General features: G+C 47.8%; 1 protein-coding gene across 1 annotated transcript in view; it reads left to right on the top strand.

The window, feature by feature from the left end:
- Nucleotides 1-18,336, top strand: part of atp2a1 (ATPase sarcoplasmic/endoplasmic reticulum Ca2+ transporting 1) — a 141,461-nt gene that overhangs the window by 17,545 nt on the left and 105,580 nt on the right. Inside the window, exon 2 of the mRNA XM_084326430.1 lies at nt 516-598. The gene's annotated coding sequence lies outside the window, so the exon portion shown is untranslated. The remainder of the gene's footprint in view (nt 1-515; nt 599-18,336) is intronic.

Here is an 18,336-nt window from a genome sequence, read left to right as displayed (position 1 = left end):
ACCTTACTGTAAACACCTCACCATCTGATATGGTAAAACCTTACTGTAAACACCTCACCATCTGATATGGTAAAAGCTTACTGTAAACACCTCACCATCTGATATGGTAAAACCTTACTGTAAACACCTCACCATCTGATATGGTAAAACCTTACTGTAAACACCTCACCATCTGATATGGTAAAACCTTACTGTAAACACCTCACCATCTGATATGGTAAAACCTTACTGTAAACACCTCACCATCTGATATGGTAAAACCTTACTGTAAACACCTCACCATCTGATATGGTAAAACCTTACTGTAAACACCTCACCATCTGATATGGTAAAACCTTACTGTAAACACCTCACCATCTGATATGGTAAAACCTTACTGTAAACACCTCACCATCTGATATGGTAAAACCTTACTGTAAACACCTCACCATCTGATATGGTAAAACCTTACTGTAAACACCTCACCATCTGATATGGTAAAACCTTACTGTAAACATCTCATTATTCTCCATCAGGCAAAAGTACCTGGGAGCTGGTGGTTGAGCAGTTTGAAGACCTGCTGGTCCGGATCCTGCTGCTGGCCGCCTGCATTTCATTCGTGAGTCATTTATCCCCTTGTTTTTAACCCTGCTGTGCAATGTGAGTTTAGAATGTTGAGAACTGAACATCCTCTAATGATTCTAATGTTTTATAAAGATAGAATTTTGAGAAAACGTTCCAAAATGTGAAAAGGATTGAATTGAACGCTAGTGGCCTTTGTCTCAAGCGACTCGTCAGCTGTGGGCACAAAAGAGCTCTCAAGAGTGATGTCTTAAACACATTAAAAGTTGGCTGATGTAACTCTCCATCATTGCTGTTTATCTCTAAACGATGCATAAATACGTACAGTACCTGAGTGCAAAACAAAAGGGGGTACAACGCCGATCACCCACGTCTGTGTATATTAATAACCACCACGTTGATACAGTTAGCTACATTGATCCATGGTGTCTAGGTCTGTTTTTAACCCTTTGGTCTGTAGTGTGGTAGTGAAAGGTTATCCTTCTCTAGTGTCGCAGTGAAAGGGTTACCCTTCTCTAGTGTCGCAGTGAAAGGGTTACCCTTCTGTAGTGTGGTAGTGAAAGGGTTATCCTTCTGTAGTGTCGCAGTGAGGGTTAATTGTTTTTCAATGAGTATGGGTTTATTGGAGCGGGCCAACGTGTCCATCTCCGTCTGACGTGTGTCTGTGTTGACGGACGGAAACAAGGTTTCATTTTTGTAAACAGACAATTCACCATCTGGGATGTGGGTTCTACAGACAGCAACGCCTTCCATCTCTTCGTGTTATCTTCTAATTTAAAAACAAATTCAACAGACTTTCAGAGCCTCATGGTGCAACCCAGCTTAGCTTCATGGTACAACACAACTTAGCTTCATGGTGCAACACAGCTTAGCTTCATGGTACAACACAACTTAGCTTCATGGTGCAACACAACTTAGCTTCATGGTGCAACACAGCTTAGCTTCATGGTGCAACCCAGCTTAGCTTCATGGTGCAACACAGCTTAGCTTCATGGTGCAACCCAGCTTAGCTTCATGGTACAACACAACTTAGCTTCATGGTGCAACACAGCTTAGCTTCATGGTACAACACAGCTTAGCTTCATGGTGCAACACAGCTTAGCTTCATGGTACAACACAGCTTAGCTTCATGGTACAACACAGCTTACCTTCATGGTGCAACACAGCTTAGCTTCATGGTAGAACACAACTTAGCTTCATGGTACAACACAACTTAGCTTCATGGTGCAACACAGCTTAGCTTCATGGTACAACACAACTTAGCTTCATGGTGCAACACAGCTTAGCTTCATGGTACAACACAGCTTAGCTTCATGGTGCAACACAGCTTAGCTTCATGGTGTAACACAGCTTAGCTTCATGGTACAACACAGCTTAGCTTCATGGTGCAACACAGCTTAGCTTCATGGTGTAACACAGCTTAGCTTCATGGTGCAACACAGCTTAGCTTCATGGTACAACACAGCTTAGCTTCATGGTGCAACACAGCTTAGCTTCATGGTACAACACAACTTAGCTTCATGGTACAACACAACTTAGCTTCATGGTACAACACAACTTAGCTTCATGGTACAACACAACTTAGCTTCATGGTACAACACAACTTAGCTTCATGGTGCAACACAGCTTAGCTTCATGGTGCAACACAACTTAGCTTCATGGTACAACACAGCTTAGCTTCATGGTACAACACAGATTAGCTTCATGGTGCAACACAACGTAGCTTCATGGTGCAACACAACTTAGCTTCATGGTGCAACACAGCTTAGCTTCATGGTGCAACACAGCTTAGCTTCATGGTACAACACAACTTAGCTTCATGGTGCAACACAGCTTAGCTTCATGGTACAACACAGCTTAGCTTCATGGTACAACACAGCTTAGCTTCATGGTGCAACACAGCTTAGCTTCATGGTACAACACAACTTAGCTTCATGGTACAACACAACTTAGCTTCATGGTACAACACAACTTAGCTTCATGGTACAACACAACTTAGCTTCATGGTACAACACAACTTAGCTTCATGGTACAACACAACTTAGCTTCATGGTACAACACAACTTAGCTTCATGGTACAACACAGCTTAGCTTCATGGTGCAACACAGCTTAGCTTCATGGTACAACACAACTTAGCTTCATGGTACAACACAACTTAGCTTCATGGTGCAACACAGCTTAGCTTCATGGTGCAACACAACTTAGCTTCATGGTACAACACAGCTTAGCTTCATGGTACAACACAGCTTAGCTTCATGGTGCAACACAACGTAGCTTCATGGTGCAACACAACTTAGCTTCATGGTGCAACACAGCTTAGCTTCATGGTACAACACAGCTTAGCTTCATGGTACAACACAGCTTAGCTTCATGGTGCAACACAGCTTAGCTTCATGGTGCAACACAGCTTAGCTTCATGGTACAACACAACTTAGCTTCATGGTGCAACACAGCTTAGCTTCATGGTGCAACACAACTTAGCTTCATGGTACAACACAGCTTAGCTTCATGGTACAACACAGCTTAGCTTCATGGTGCAACACAACGTAGCTTCATGGTGCAACACAACTTAGCTTCATGGTGCAACACAGCTTAGCTTCATGGTACAACACAGCTTAGCTTCATGGTACAACACAGCTTAGCTTCATGGTGCAACACAGCTTAGCTTCATGGTGCAACACAGCTTAGCTTCATGGTACAACACAACTTAGCTTCATGGTGCAACACAGCTTAGCTTCATGGTACAACACAGCTTAGCTTCATGGTACAACACAACTTAGCTTCATGGTACAACACAACTTAGCTTCATGGTACAACACAACTTAGCTTCATGGTACAACACAACTTAGCTTCATGGTACAACACAACTTAGCTTCATGGTGCAACACAGTTTAGCTTCATGGTGCAACACAGCTTAGCTTCATGGTACAACACAGCTTAGCTTCATGATACAACACAGCTTAGCTTCATGGTACAACACAACTTAGCTTCATGGTACAACACAGCTTAGCTTCATGGTGCAACACAGCTTAGCTTCATGGTGCAACACAGCTTAGCTTCATGGTACAACACAGCTTAGCTTCATGGTACAACACAGCTTAGCTTCATGGTGCAACACAGCTTATAGCTTCATGGTGCAACACAGCTTAGCTGCATGGTACAACACAGCTTAGCTTCATGGTGCAACACAGCTTAGCTTCATGGTGCAACACAGCTTAGCTTCATGGTACAACACAACTTAGCTTCATGGTACAACACAGCTTAGCTTCATGGTGGAACACAGCTTAGCTTCATGGTACAACACAGCTTAGCTTCATGGTACAACACAGCTTAGCTTCATGGTACAACACAGCTTAGCTTCATGGTACAACACAGCTTAGCTTCATGGTGCAACACAGCTTAGCTTCATGGTGCAACACAGCTTAGCTTCATGGTGCAACACAGCTTAGCTTCATGGTGCAATTTAGCTTCATGGTACAACACAGCTTAGCTTCATGGTGCAACACAGCTTAGCTTCATGGTACAACACAACTTAGCTTCATGGTGCAACACAGCTTAGCTTCATGGTACAACACAGCTTAGCTTCATGGTACAACACAGCTTAGCTTCATGGTACAACACAACTTGGCTTCATGGTACAACACAGCTTAGCTTCATGGTGCAACACAGCTTAGCTTCATGGTGCAACACAGCTTAGCTTCATGGTGCAACACAGCTTAGCTTCATGGTGCAACTTAGCTTCATGGTACAACACAGCTTAGCTTCATGGTGCAACACAGCTTAGCTTCATGGTGCAACCCAGCTTAGCTTCATGGTACAACACAGCTTAGCTTCATGGTGCAACACAGCTTAGCTTCATGGTATAACACAGCTTAGCTTCATGGTACAACACAGCTTAGCTTCATGGTACAACACAGCTTAGCTTCATGGTACAACACAGCTTAGCTTCATGGAGTAACAGCAACCTCCACTGGAGACAAATAAGAAGGATGTTTTATGGTCCATTAAATCCCACAGCCTCTCTGGGTAGCCTCTCTCTCTCTCTCTCTCTCTCTCTCTCTCTCTCTCTCTCTCTCTCTCTCTCTCTCTCTCTCTCTCTCTCTCTCTCTCTCTCTATCTCTATCTCTCACTATCTACGGTATCTATGTCTCAACCTCTCTTTCTATTTATCTCTCTATATATCTCTCTATATATATATATATCTTTTTTAATAGTAGTAGTTAGTACTTAGTAGTATGCCCCTCTCCCATGCCCTCTCTATCTCTCTCTCTCTCTCTCTCTCTCTCTCTCTCTCTCTCTCTCTCTCTTTCTCTCTCTATCTATCTCCATCTCTGTCTCTCTCTCTCTATCTATTTCTATCTCCATCTCTGTCTCTCTCTATCTATCTATCTCTATCTCTGTCTCTCTCTCTCTCCCTCTCTCTCTGGCTCTCTCTCTCTCTCTGTCCGCATGCGTGTGTATGGTGGTGGAGGAGCGTGGAGGAGCGTTTGCGGTGTGAGTGAAACTCTAACTTTTTCTCTAACTTGTTGTGTTTAATGTTATGAATTAGACTATTGTTTATTTATTGTGTGCTTTTACGAGAGTGTTGGCTTTAGTTGTTGACAATTGTTTGGTGAGTGCTGCGCCGTCGTGCCTTTACACAGGCATGGCGGAGCACGGAGGAGTGCCCTCCGGTTTGGAGAGACTTACACGCAAACACGGCTTGCGACTCTCTCCAGACCACGGTGTGTCAGTGGAAGAATGTTGTTTGGCTATCGGCGCAGTCGTGGGATATGCGAGCGTTAAGTCAACTTCTAGGATGAATAGAGCAGTTGTCATTTTTCTTGATTCTACCGTTAAAGTGAATCAGATGGTGGAAAGTGGAGTGGTGATTCGGGAGACGCTTACTACGGTGTTTCCACTCGTCACCCCCCCGAACCCAGCCAAACGTGTTATAATATCTAATGTCCCCCCGTTTTTGAAAAATTGACTTTTGGAGAAAGAACTGTCAAGACACGGGCAGTTAGTTTCACCGATTACAATGTTCTCTCTCGGGGGGACCTCGCGTCACGTTAAACATGTCGTGTCTTTTAGGAGACAAGTGCATATGATTCTGAAGAATAAAGATGAGGAACTGAGTTTAGTTTTCAAATTCAGGCTGGACGATTTTGACTACGACATTCATGTGAGCTCAGGCAGAATGAAGTGCTTTGGATGCGGGGAAGAGAATCATTTAATTCGTGCGTGCCCAGCGAAAAGGGGTGAACAGCCGACTGCTGGCGCGGAGGCTACAAAGACCGCAGATAGCAGTCAGCCAGCAGCGAATAAGCCTTCGGCAGCTGCCCGCACTGCAGCGAGTACACCTACTGTTACACGCACAGCAGTGGAAATAAGTGTGAGTGAGAGGCCAGTTGCAATTATTGCAAAAGCTCAGGTACACAGTGGAGAGAGCGGGGGAAATGTTGTGCAGGCGCAAGCCGCGCAAAGCATCAGCACTATTCAGGGGAATCTGCTAATTGATTTGAACAGTGATACTCAGGTCGAAGTGAGAGAGGATTTGGAGAGTACAGCAACCAGGATAGCGGAGTCTGTACTGGTTGAGGAAGATGAGACAGAGATGGAGTTTTCAAAAGTTGTACGAAAGAGGAAAAGCAGGGCTACTTCGAGGGTTACTGGCGGGCAGGACGCGAAGGCAGCTAGGAAGGAGCAGAGCCCCGCCCCCTCTCAAACGAGGCAAGGCTCAGGAAATAAAGGACAGGACGCACAGTCACAGAACAGTAGTAGCAGCAGTGAGGAAGAGGAGGATGTGCTCTTGAGTGATTTATCACAGCCTGAGTTCTCTTTCGAACAGATAAAAACATTTTTGAAAAATACCAAAGGTAAATCTATTAAAATAGAGGAATTTTTCCCTGATTTAAGGAAGTTTCACGATTCTGTCACAATACACACGAGGAGTGGGGAGGACGCAGGGCAACCTTTCTTCTCTCACCAAGAGGGATTCCGCTTGAAGAAAATATTATCAAAAGTCAGAGCAAAAATCAATGAGGAGGCTGTTGGTCCTGATGATATATAGGCCTAATGTGTTTTTTTGCTATTGTTTGGTTGCTGCTGTGCTGTATACTAAACATGTGTGACTTTAAACTGGGGTCTTTAAACGTTAATTGTGAGGTTTTGTCCATTGCTCACCTACTCGCTCTGTTCCTTTAAGCCTACTCGCTCTGTTCCTTTAAGCCTACTCGCTCTGTTCCTTTAAGCCTACTCGCTCTGTTCCTTTAAGCCTACTCGCTCTGTTCCTTTATCTCTCTGTTAATCAATTGCATTCTCCTCACCTCACTAGCCCCCACCCTCGCGTTCATTTGCTCTTCAGCAACCACACCCTTGGACTACCTGTCATTATGTGTTTGATTGGTCTGGTGCCGAACACACACTTCTAGTTCGATTATCAATTACCTCCCGCACCTGATGTGTATTCTAATTAGCACCCCTGTGGGCTTTAAGTACCTGGCTCTTCCCCTCTGTCCCTTGTCGGGTCGTGCCGTATCATTCCGTATCATATCTCTATCACCTAACTCTTACGGGAGTTCTGTTTCTGTCTGCTGTTTTATCTCCGGCGTGAGACGGGGTGCAAGCTTTGGCCACCTGTCGCCGTTTGCCTGGATGGAGACATTGTTACTACGCTCTCTAATCCTCTACGGGAGGTATCCCAGTGTTCCACTTCAGACCTCCGCGCAGCAGACGTCCAGACGCGCATCCAGACCTCCGCGCAGCAGACGCCCAGACGCGCATCCAGACCTCCGCGCAGCAGACGCGCTCTTCACTCCAGACGCGCATCGCTTCCTAATACTCTACGGGAGGATGCGTCTCTCCGAGCCGGCGCGCTCTTCCGCGCAGACGCGCTCTTCACTCCAGGCGCGCATCCAGACCTCCGCGCAGCAGACGCGCTCTTCACTCCAGACGCGCATCGCTTCCTAATACTCTACGGGAGGATGCGTCTCTCCGAGCCAGCGCGCTCTTCCGCGCAGACGCGCAGACGCGCTCTTCACTCCTGACGCGCATTCAGAAGCACTCCAGATGCGCCCTCCGTACCGGCGCGTACTCTAAGCAGTCGCGCACCACTCAGACCTCCGCGCCAGATGCGCCCTCCGTACCGGCGCGTACTCCAAGCAGTCGCGCACCACTCAGACCTCCGCTTGGACAACCCGTTTCCCGTGGCGACGCGCTCGCCCCGTTTTGATCCTTCTCTCTTTACGCACAGCGCCTGGGTGAGTTTTTATGACTGTCTTTGATCCTATTCGTTTTTCGTGTGTTTAATGACACTGAAGATATCCTGCTTTTTGTCAGACTGTCACTCACCCAGCGTCAGCTTTTTGGATAGTTCATTGGGATAATCTTTGGCCTTAACATCGCTCACTGTGTGTATACTCACCGAAGATATTATTCACTTGGATTTGTATTTTGGGACTTCACTCACAGTGTGTATATACACCGAAGATTCTGTCACTTGGATTACTCTGTTTTTGGGACAAGTCACCTCTCCTGTCACCTGCTCTGTTCCCAACTGAACTCTGAGCTAACCCGCTCCCTCTCTCCCTCTCGGTCCCGTTTACCACCCTCGGAGATCTGCCGAGAGAGATCTGCAGAGCGGTTCTGACGTCCACCGTCTGCTTCCTCAGACGAACCATCCCGGGAGAAGCTGCAGAGCAGCAACATTCATTAATGCTTGTGTTCCAAGGCCTTACCCTGTTTTCTCTGTCCCAGTATGCAGCTCCAGCCCTCGCCCTGTTCCAAGGCCTTACCCTGTTTTTCTCTAGTCCTCCTAGTCCTCCCTGTCTAGTCCTCCTAGTCCTCCCTGTCCCCAGCCCGCCTCCGCGGGCCTCTGTCCCTGTCTCCCCTCTCTAGTCCTCCTAGTCCTCCCTGTCCAGTCCTCCTAGTCCTCCCTTTTCCTGCCTTGTCCCTTGCCCCGGCCCTGTTTTCCGTTAGCCTTCCCTTAGCCTTCCCCTTAGCCAGCTCGCCTCTTAAAGGCACTGTGCCTTTTCCCATTCTTCTTATCCAGTATTTTGTGTTCTCCCTTAATGGGACAGTGCCGTTTTCTGTGTGTTTCAATAAATGCCCAGTTCTTGGCTTACTCTCATACCTGTCTTGTGTTGTGCGATTGGGGTCGATTACAAACCATAACAGTAATGGTGCTAGAGAAGATGGTAAAAGAGCTTCCCTGTACAGCCTGATCAGGGGCAAGAAGCTAAATGTTACTTTTCTTCAGGAAACTCACAGCACGGTTGAAAATTAATCTGACTGGAAGAGGGAGTGGGGTGGGGGAGCTTTCTTCAGTCATAAGAGTAGTAGCAGTGGGGGAGTTGGCATTCTTTTTTCTAGGGATTTTCTACCTGCTTCATGTGTTGTTGATGAGATCATTCCAGGCAGGTTGCTTAAACTCTGTGCTGTATTTCAAAATGTAAAGATGTGTTTTGTAAATGTATACGCTCCAACGGTGGGGTTGGAAAGGTTATTGTTTTTTATAAATTAAAAGATACTCTTAGTGCTTGTAGTAGTGAGGAGTATCTGTTTGTGGGTGGTGATTTTAACTGCACTGAAGATCCCGTGTTAGACAGGAATCATCAGGAGCCGCATGCGGCTTCTAAAGCCTGTCTTATACGACTGGTTGAAACCATTGAACTGTGTGATATTTGGAGATATCTCCACATTAATCAGCGGCAGTATACCTGGGCTCATTCCAGGGATAATTATTTATCATTAGCCAGGCTTGATCGTTTGTATTGTTTTGAACATCACATGAGTGTGGTCACAAGCTGTTCCATAAATCCGGTGGGTTTATCTGACCACTCCCTTGTCCAGTGTTCCATTTTTATAAAAGATTTAAAGTGTAAAAGTGCATATTGGCACTTTAATGTCTCTCTGTTGTCTGACAATGGTTTTAAGGATGCTTTTGGTTCTTTTTGGGCTGACTATAGGCAAACTAAACGTGACTTTAGTTCACTGCAACAGTGGTGGGATGTAGGTAAAATACATATAAAACAGCTTTGCCTACAGTACACTCTCAATGTTACAAGAGACATGGCTAGATCTATGAGAGCTCTGGAGAGAGAAGTGATGGAGATGCAGGAGTTGGCAGGCTCCACTGGAGAAAGAGAACATATTGAAGTTTTCAAAAGAAAAAAATCAGCTCTGTCTGACCTGCTGGGTATCTCTGCTAGGGGCGCTCTGGTTAGATCCCGTTTTCAAAACGTGGTCCAGATGGATGTTCCGTCTCACTTTTTCTTTGGTTTGGAGAGCAAGAATGGCCAAAAGAGGCTGCTACACTCTCTGAGGTCAGACACTGGGAAGATGCTGCATGAGACAGCCGACCTCCGTCAGTGTGCGGTTGGTTTCTACAAAGAGCTCTATAGAACTGAGTACCAAGAAGAGCCGGAGGTGGCACGGTCCTTCTTTGAGGGCCTCCCTAGAGTCTCAGCTGAGGACGGCGCAGAGCTGGAAGCACTGCTGTCAGGCCAAGAGCTGCTAGAGGCTTTGCAGAGCATGCAGAGTGAGTGGTAAGGCGCCGGGGATTGACGGTCTCCCGGTTGATTTTTACAAGTCTCTCTGGTCTGTGATTGGTGAGGATCTTTTGAGTGTCCTCAGTGATAGTCTGAGAAAGGGGAGGCTGCCTCTGAGCTGTAGGAGAGCGGTCATCACTCTCCTGCCCAAGAAGGGAGACTTACAGAACATCAGGAACTGGCGTCCAGTGTCTTTACTCTGCTCCGATTATAAAGTGCTCTCAAAGGTACTGGCAATGAGACTGAGGAAGGTGATGGAGCAGGTCATCCATGTGGACCAAACCTACTGTGTGCCCAGCAGATTGATATCTGACAACATTACGTTGATTCGAGATATTTTGGACCTCTCTGGTATTTTGGGTTGTGAACTTGGTCTGATTTCTCTAGATCAAGAAAAGGCTTTTGACCGAGTTGAACATCAGTACCTGTGGAAAGCAATGCAGGCTTTTGGTTTCAGCTCTGGGCTTATAGCTATGATCCAGGTCTTGTACAGAGACATTGAGAGTGTACTTAAGATTAACGGTGGTTTAAGTGCGCCTTTTGAGGTTCAGAGGGGAGTCCGACAGGGCTGTTCTTTATCAGGAATGTTGTACTGTCTGGCCATAGAGCCGCTGTTACACAGATTAAGGACTCATTTGTCGGGTTTTTCTTTTCCGGGTTGTGACATAAAATTCAAACTGTCTGCATATGCTGATGATGTCATGATTATGGTAAAGTCCCAGCACGACATTAATATTGTACAATCAAATGTGAGGGCTTTTGGTACTCTCTCCTCTGCTAGGGTGAACTGGCAGAAGAGTGAGGCCTTAGCAGTGGGTAAAGGGCCAATTGATGGACTTGTGTTAACTGGAGGCCTGACTTGGAAGAGGGGAGGCCTAAAGTACTTGGGAATTTATCTTGGGGATGAGGTATTTTCTTCCAAGAATTGGGACGGTGTGGTAGAGCAAGTGGAGGGCCGGCTGAAGCGATGGAAATGGATTCTTCCAAAACTGTTGCTGAAAGGTCGGGTCCTCATTATCAACAATCTTGTGTCCTCCATGCTGTGGCATCGGCTAGCATGTACGGACCCGCCGCTGAACCTACTGTCTAAGGTGCAGGGGTTGATGGTGGACTTCTTCTGGGACCGGTTGCACTGGGTCCCACAGAGGGGGACAGGGGCTTGTCAACTTGGCAAGTAGGAGAGCTGCGTTCAGGCTCCGTTTCATTCAGAGACTCCTGACAGGACCGGCTGAGCTGGTCTGGATACCTGTGGCCCGAGCCATACTGGAGCGGTGTGGTGGGCTAAGTCTGGCTGAGCCAATGTTCCTCATGGATTTAAAGGGATGTACAATGAAAAACCTGCCCCGTTTCTACAAGGGACTGTTAACAGTGTGGGGCTTGTTTACGAAAGAGAGACTGAAGGACGGTGGCTCTTTGTACTGGCTTCTGAGGGAGCCGGTGGTTCATGGGACTCGTTTTCAGGGTGGGGCCGAGCCAGCACTGAGGCAAAGACTGTGTGAGGCGAAGATGTTCACGTTGGGCAATGTGCTGGAGGTGTGCGGTCCCCTTTTTGATAATGCTGCCGGTCTGGCCTCACAGCTGGGCACAAGGTCTGTCAGGGTGATGGGCCGCCTATTGGGAGGCTGGAAACAGCAGCTGACTGATAATGAACTGGAAATGTGTGTTGATTATTGTAATGGTCAGTTATTGCCTGCTGTAAATGATTATTTTCCTGAGGTGAAACTTATCCCTATTTTTAAATGTGATGGTTGTCTGTTAGAGGTGAGCAGTGCTGCTGATTGCAGGCTGAGCACCATGGTGGGCAAAGCTATGTATTACCTGTGTGTTAAAATGTTGAAACAAAACAGGCTGAAGGATAGGGTTGACACTCCATGGAGAGCTCATCTGGGCCTACAGGAGGCTCGGAAGCCTGAGTGGAGAGCACTGTACAAACCACCGTTAACTAAAAGAGTTGGGGATTTACAGTGGAGAATTTTACATGGTGCAGTTGCTGTGAACGCTTTTGTCTCTGTGATTAATTCTGATGTTGAAGATACCTGTCCTTTCTGCACAGAGAGGGAAACAGTTTTTCACTGTTTTTTAAAGTGTGACAGGCTCTTGGTTTTTTTTCAGTTCCTGACCCGCATGTTTGTGATGTTTGATGAACATCTTACTCCAGAGATGTTTATTTTGGGGTACAGGTACAGCTACAGCAGGAAGAGGAGGTTAAAGTGTCAGCTCTTCAACTTCCTGCTGGGTCAGGCAAAAATGGCCATTTATCTAAGTAGGAGGAAAAAGATTGAGGATTCAGTGCTGGTAGATACCACTATTTTGTTTAGAGGTATGGTAAAGGCAAGGTTACGAACGGATTTTCATTTTTACAAGTTGACCAGCAATGTAGCAGAGTTTGAGATGCTATGGTGTTACAAGTGGGTGTTGTGTACAGTTGTGGAGGAGTTGGAGTTGGTTTTTGGCTTTGTTCTGATGTGAAGTTTGTCTAATTTTTCTTGATTTGATTTGCTGTTCTGTGTTTTGCAGTATACATTCTGATGTATTGTTGATTGCTGAGTGAGAAAATAAAGTTGTGTTTAAAAATCTCTCTCTCTCTCTCTCTCTCTCTCTCTCTCTCTCTCTCTCTCTCTCTCTCTCTCTCTCTCTCTCTCTCCTGTCTCTCTCTCTCTCTCTGGACACATTGTTTTATCCCTCATCTCTGCCCTCCCTGACCAGCTGTCATTATGGCCTTAGAAGGCATGAGGCCTGTGTGTGCAAGAGACACAAAGAGATAGAGGGAGGGAGGAAGAGGGAGGGAGGGAGGGAGGGAGGGAGGGAGGGAGGGAGGGAGGGAGGGAGAGGGAGGGGAGAGAGACAGAAAGACAGAAAGTGAATTTGTGTTGTGTGTGTGTGTGTGTGTGTGTGTGAGAGAGAGAGAGAGAGAGAGAGAGAGAGAGAGAGGAGAGAGAGAGAGAGAGAGAGAGAGAGAGAGAAAGAGAGAGAGGAGTGCATGTGTGCGTGTGCCTTTGTGTGCTTTATTTTAAGAAGGTCTCAAGCCAGGACGAGAAACTGTATCCTTGGACAAAGGTCAGGGATGGAAGGCACAAGGGATGGAGAGAGAGAGAGAGAGAGAGAGAGAGAGAGAGAGAGAGAGAGAGAGAGAGAGAGAGAGAGAGAGAGAGAGAGAGAGAGAGAGAGGGATTGGGTTGCACAGTGGCATTGTTTGTTTCGATGACAAATGAGAGGAATAGACTCGCGGTCATGTATGATTTCCAAAAGAGAAGGCACTAAATACTGCAAACGCATCGCAGCCCTATTCATACCCACAGGAATGCTCTGCTGTCGCCGCGCTGACAGCTCTGCGCTCCGTCGCGGGAGGTTGAGTGTATCTGAACAACACTGGAGAGATAAATCCAACGTATGACAACACAGCCAGAGAGGACTTGGCTGGTCAGGTCAGGTCTGTCGGAGCGGTCAGCGTTCTGCCCGCTGAGACCGTCACAGTGTAATCATGTCAGAGTTACACCGGCAGACATCAGAGAACGGCCACGTCTTTATTTATTATTTTAGTGCAGTTCTCTCCGATTATTTCGTTGTCTCGATATAACAGAGTCAGTTTTCTCGTGATGGTCAGCACAGCGGCAGACAGCCAGTGGCAGCTCTTGAAGGCTGACATCAGCACGGCGTGATCACATGAACCAGCTCGCAATCATCCACGAGTTCTGCACATGGTTCTGGTTAATTATCATATCACCAAAACAACTCGTCTGTTATATCGAGATAATGAAGTAAATGGATCTTTGTTATCACGAGAAGACGGACTTTGTTATATCGAGATAACGAAATAATAAGTCATTATCGCGATAAAACGGCAATAAAATAATAAATAAAGACGCGGCCGCTCTTCTGTAGAGATCCTCTCTCGTTTGGATGAACTATATTAATTGATAAACCAGTGGTTGTTAGTTTCAGAACTGCTGCTGCCGGTTAGTTAGCTAGTTAGTGGCCCTCCGCTCTGGTTAGTTAGCTAGCTGCTCTCTCTCTGTGGCTCCTCCACTCTGGTTAGTTAGCTGCTCTCTGTGGCTCCTCCACTCTGGTTAGTTAGTTAGCTGCTCTCTCTCTGTGGCTCCTCCACTCTGGTTAGTTAGCTGCTCTCTCTCTGTGGCTCCTCCACTCTGGTTAGTTAGCTGCTCTCTCTCTGTGGCTCCTCCACTCTGGTTAGTTAGTTAGCTGCTCTCTCTCTGTGGCTCCTCCACTCTGGTTAGTTAGCTGCTCTCTCTCTGTGGCTCCTCCACTCTGGTTAGTTAGCTGCTCTCTCTCTGTGGCTCCTCCACTCTGGTTAGTTAGCTGCTCTCTCTCTGTGGCTCCTCCGCTCTGGTTAGTTAGCTGCTCTCTCTCTGTGGCTCCTCCACTCTGGTTAGTTAGCTGCTCTCTGTGGCTCCTCCGCTCTGGTTAGTTAGCTGCTCTCTCTCTGTGGCTCCTCCACTCTGGTTAGTTAGCTGCTCTCTGTGGCTCCTCCGCTCTGGTTAGTTAGCTGCTCTCTCTCTGTGGCTCCTCCACTCTGGTTAGTTAGCTGCTCTCTCTCTGTGGCTCCTCCACTCTGGTTAGTTAGCTCCTCTCTCTCTGTGGCTCCTCCACTCTGGTTAGTTAGCTGCTCTCTCTCTGTGGCTCCTCCACTCTGGTTAGTTAGCTCCTCTCTCTCTGTGGCTCCTCCACTCTGGTTAGTTAGTTAGCTGCTCTCTCTCTGTGGCTCCTCCACTCTGGTTAGTTAGTTAGCTGCTCTCTCTCTGTGGCTCCTCCACTCTGGTTAGTTAGCTTCTCTCTGTGGCTCCTCCTCTCTGGTTAGTTAGCTGCTCTCTCTCTGTGGCTCCTCCACTCTGGTTAGTTAGCTGCTCTCTGTGGCTCCTCCACTCTGGTTAGTTAGCTGCTCTCTCTCTGTGGCTCCTCCACTCTGGTTAGTTAGCTGCTCTCTGTGGCTCCTCCACTCTGGTTAGTTAGCTGCTCTCTGTGGCTCCTCCACTCTGGTTAGTTAGCTGCTCTCTCTCTGTGGCTCCTCCACTCTGGTTAGTTAGTTAGCTGCTCTCTGTGGCTCCTCCACTCTGGTTAGTTAGCTGCTCTCTGTGGCTCCTCCACTCTGGTTAGTTAGCTGCTCTCTCTCTGTGGCTCCTCCACTCTGGTTAGTTAGTTAGCTGCTCTCTGTGGCTCCTCCACTCTGGTTAGTTAGTTAGCTGCTCTCTGTGGCCCTCCACTCTGGTTAGTTAGTTAGCTGCTCTCTCTCTGTGGCCCTCCACTCTGGTTAGTTAGCTGCTCTCTGTGGTCCTCCACTCTGGTTAGTTAGCTCCTCTCTCTCTGTGGCTCCTCCACTCTGGTTAGTTAGTTAGCTGCTCTCTCTCTCTGTGGCTCCTCCACTCTGGTTAGTTAGTTAGCTGCTCTCTGTGGCTCCTCCACTCTGGTTAGTTAGTTAGCTGCTCTCTCTCTGTGGCCCTCCACTCTGGTTAGTTAGCTGCTCTCTCTCTGTGGCTCCTCCACTCTGGTTAGTTAGTTAGCTGCTCTCTGTGGCTCCTCCACTCTGGTTAGTTAGTTAGCTGCTCTCTCTCTGTGGCCCTCCACTCTGGTTAGTTAGCTGCTCTCTCTGTGGTCCTCCGCTCTGGTTAGTTAGCTGCTCTCTCTCTGTGGCTCCTCCACTCTGGTTAGTTAGCTGCTCTCTCTCTGTGGCTCCTCCACTCTGGTTAGTTAGCTGCTCTCTGTGGCTCCTCCACTCTGGTTAGTTAGCTGCTCTCTCTCTGTGGCTCCTCCGCTCTGGTTAGTTAGCTCCTCTCTCTCTGTGGTCCTCCGCTCTGGTTAGTTAGCTGCTCTCTCTCTGTGGCTCCTCCACTCTGGTTAGTTAGCTGCTCTCTCTCTGTGGCTCCTCCACTCTGGTTAGTTAGCTGCTCTCTGTGGCCCTCAGCTCTGGTTAGTTAGCTGCTCTCTCTCTGTGGCTCCTCCGCTCTGGTTAGTTAGCTGCTCTCTCTCTGTGGCTCCTCCACTCTGGTTAGTTAGCTGCTCTCTCTCTGTGGCTCCTCCACTCTGGTTAGTTAGCTGCTCTCTCTCTGTGGCTCCTCCACTCTGGTTAGTTAGCTGCTCTCTGTGGCCCTCCACTCTGGTTAGTTAGCTGCTCTCTCTCTGTGGCTCCTCCGCTCTGGTTAGTTAGCTGCTCTCTGTGGCTCCTCCACTCTGGTTAGTTAGCTGCTCTCTGTGGCTCCTCCACTCTGGTTAGTTAGCTGCTCTCTGTGGCTCCTCCACTCTGGTTAGTTAGCTGCTCTCTCTCTGTGGCTCCTCCACTCTGGTTAGTTAGCTGCTCTCTCTCTGTGGCTCCTCCACTCTGGTTAGTTAGCTGCTCTCTGTGGCCCTCCACTCTGGTTAGTTAGTTAGCTGCTCTCTGTGGCCCTCAGCTCTGGTTAGCTAGCTGCTCTCTGTGGCCCTCAGCTCTGGTTAGTTAGCTGCTCTCTCTCTGTGGCCCTCAGCTCTGGTTAGTTAGTTAGCTGCTCTCTCTCTGTGGCTCCTCCGCTCTGGTTAGTTAGTTAGCTGCTCTCTGTGGCCCTCCACTCTGGCTTGACAAGACACACAAACAGCCTTGCGCTAAAAATTTATGATGTGCTGTTATGATCGCGTATGAAATCGGTATTTATGTCTGACCAAATCAAAGTTCTTTATTTTAATAAACAACACATATCTTTTTCATAAGAAGAGACAATACAGTGGACCCAGGCTAACATTTCACCCGTCCTGCAAATGAGACGCTAAACCGAGGTCCGGATTGAATTCGGTTGTTAAGCCCCCCAGTGGCGTGCCGCATACTGCGATGCAGACCTACGCGGTCGACGCGGGTTCGCCTCCCGCTCCCGGACGGATTTATCGCATGTCCTCCCCCACATCTTCTGCCGCTCTCCCTCTCCTCTGTCGGTCCTGTGACCATGATAAGCTGTAAAAATGCTACAAATAAATCCCAGGACGCCTATCGCAAAGAGTAGGTGGTTCCCCGACGTTCCTGGCCAAATTCCCAATCAGGCCACCTAATCATCCCTTCCCCTTAATTGGCTGATATCAATCCCTGTCTCCTGTTCAGCCATTGTGTAGTGTGATGTGTGTCTGGTGCCAGTGTATGGTAGTCAGTGTGTAGTGTGATGTGTGTCTGGTGCCAGTGTATGGTAGTCATTGTGTAGTGTGATGTGTGCCTGGTGCCAGTGTATGGTAGACAGTGTGTAGTGTGATGTGTGCCTAGTGCCAGTGTATGGTAGTCAGTGTGTAGTGTGATGTGTGTCTGGTGCCAGTGTATGGTAGTCAGTGTGTAGTGTGATGTGTGTCTGGTGCCAGTGTATGGTAGTCAGTGTGTAGTGTGATGTGTGCCTGGTGCCAGTGTATGGTAGTCAGTGTGTAGTGTGATGTGTGCCTGGTGCCAGTGTATGGTAGTCATTGTGTAGTGTGATGTGTGCCTGGTGCCAGTGTATGGTAGTCAGTGTGTAGTGTGATGTGTGCCTGGTGCCTGTGTGTGGTAGACAGTGTGTAGTGTGATGTGTGCCTGGTGCCAGTGTATGGTAGTCAGTGTGTAGTGTGATGTGTGCCTGGTGCCAGTGTATGGTAGACAGTGTGTAGTGTGATGTGTGCCTGGTGCCAGTGTATGGTAGTCAGTGTGTAGTGTGATGTGTGCCTGGTGCCAGTGTATGGTAGTCAGTGTGTAGTGTGATGTGTGCCGGGTGCCAGTGTATGGTAGTCAGTGTGTAGTGTGATGTGTGCCTGGTGCCAGTGTATGGTAGTCATTGTGTAGTGTGATGTGTGTCTGGTGCCAGTGTATGGCAGTCAGTGTGTAGTGTGATGTGTGTCTGGTGCCAGTGTATGGTAGTCATTGTGTAGTGTGATGTGTGCCGGGTGCCAGTGTATGGTAGTCAGTGTGTAGTGTGATGTGTGCCTGGTGCCAGTGTATGGTAGTCAGTGTGTAGTGTGATGTGTGCCTGGTGCCAGTGTATGGTAGTCAGTGTGTAGTGTGATGTGTGCCGGGTGCCAGTGTATGGTAGTCAGTGTGTAGTGTGATGTGTGCCTGGTGCCAGTGTATGGTAGTCAGTGTGTAGTGTGATGTGTGCCGGGTGCCAGTGTATGGTAGTCAGTGTGTAGTGTGATGTGTGCCTGGTGCCAGTGTATGGTAGTCAGTGTGTAGTGTGATGTGTGCCTGGTGCCAGTGTATGGTAGACAGTGTGTAGTGTGATGTGTGCCTGGTGCCAGTGTATGGTAGTCAGTGTG

The sequence above is a fragment of the Notolepis coatsorum genome, assembly GCF_963971535.1.
Source record: "Notolepis coatsorum genome assembly, chromosome: 12".
In the NCBI taxonomy this organism is placed as follows: Eukaryota; Metazoa; Chordata; class Actinopteri; order Aulopiformes; family Paralepididae; genus Notolepis; species Notolepis coatsorum.
Note: the sequence above shows the minus strand (reverse complement) of the source record. Positions and strands in the feature narration are given on the sequence as shown.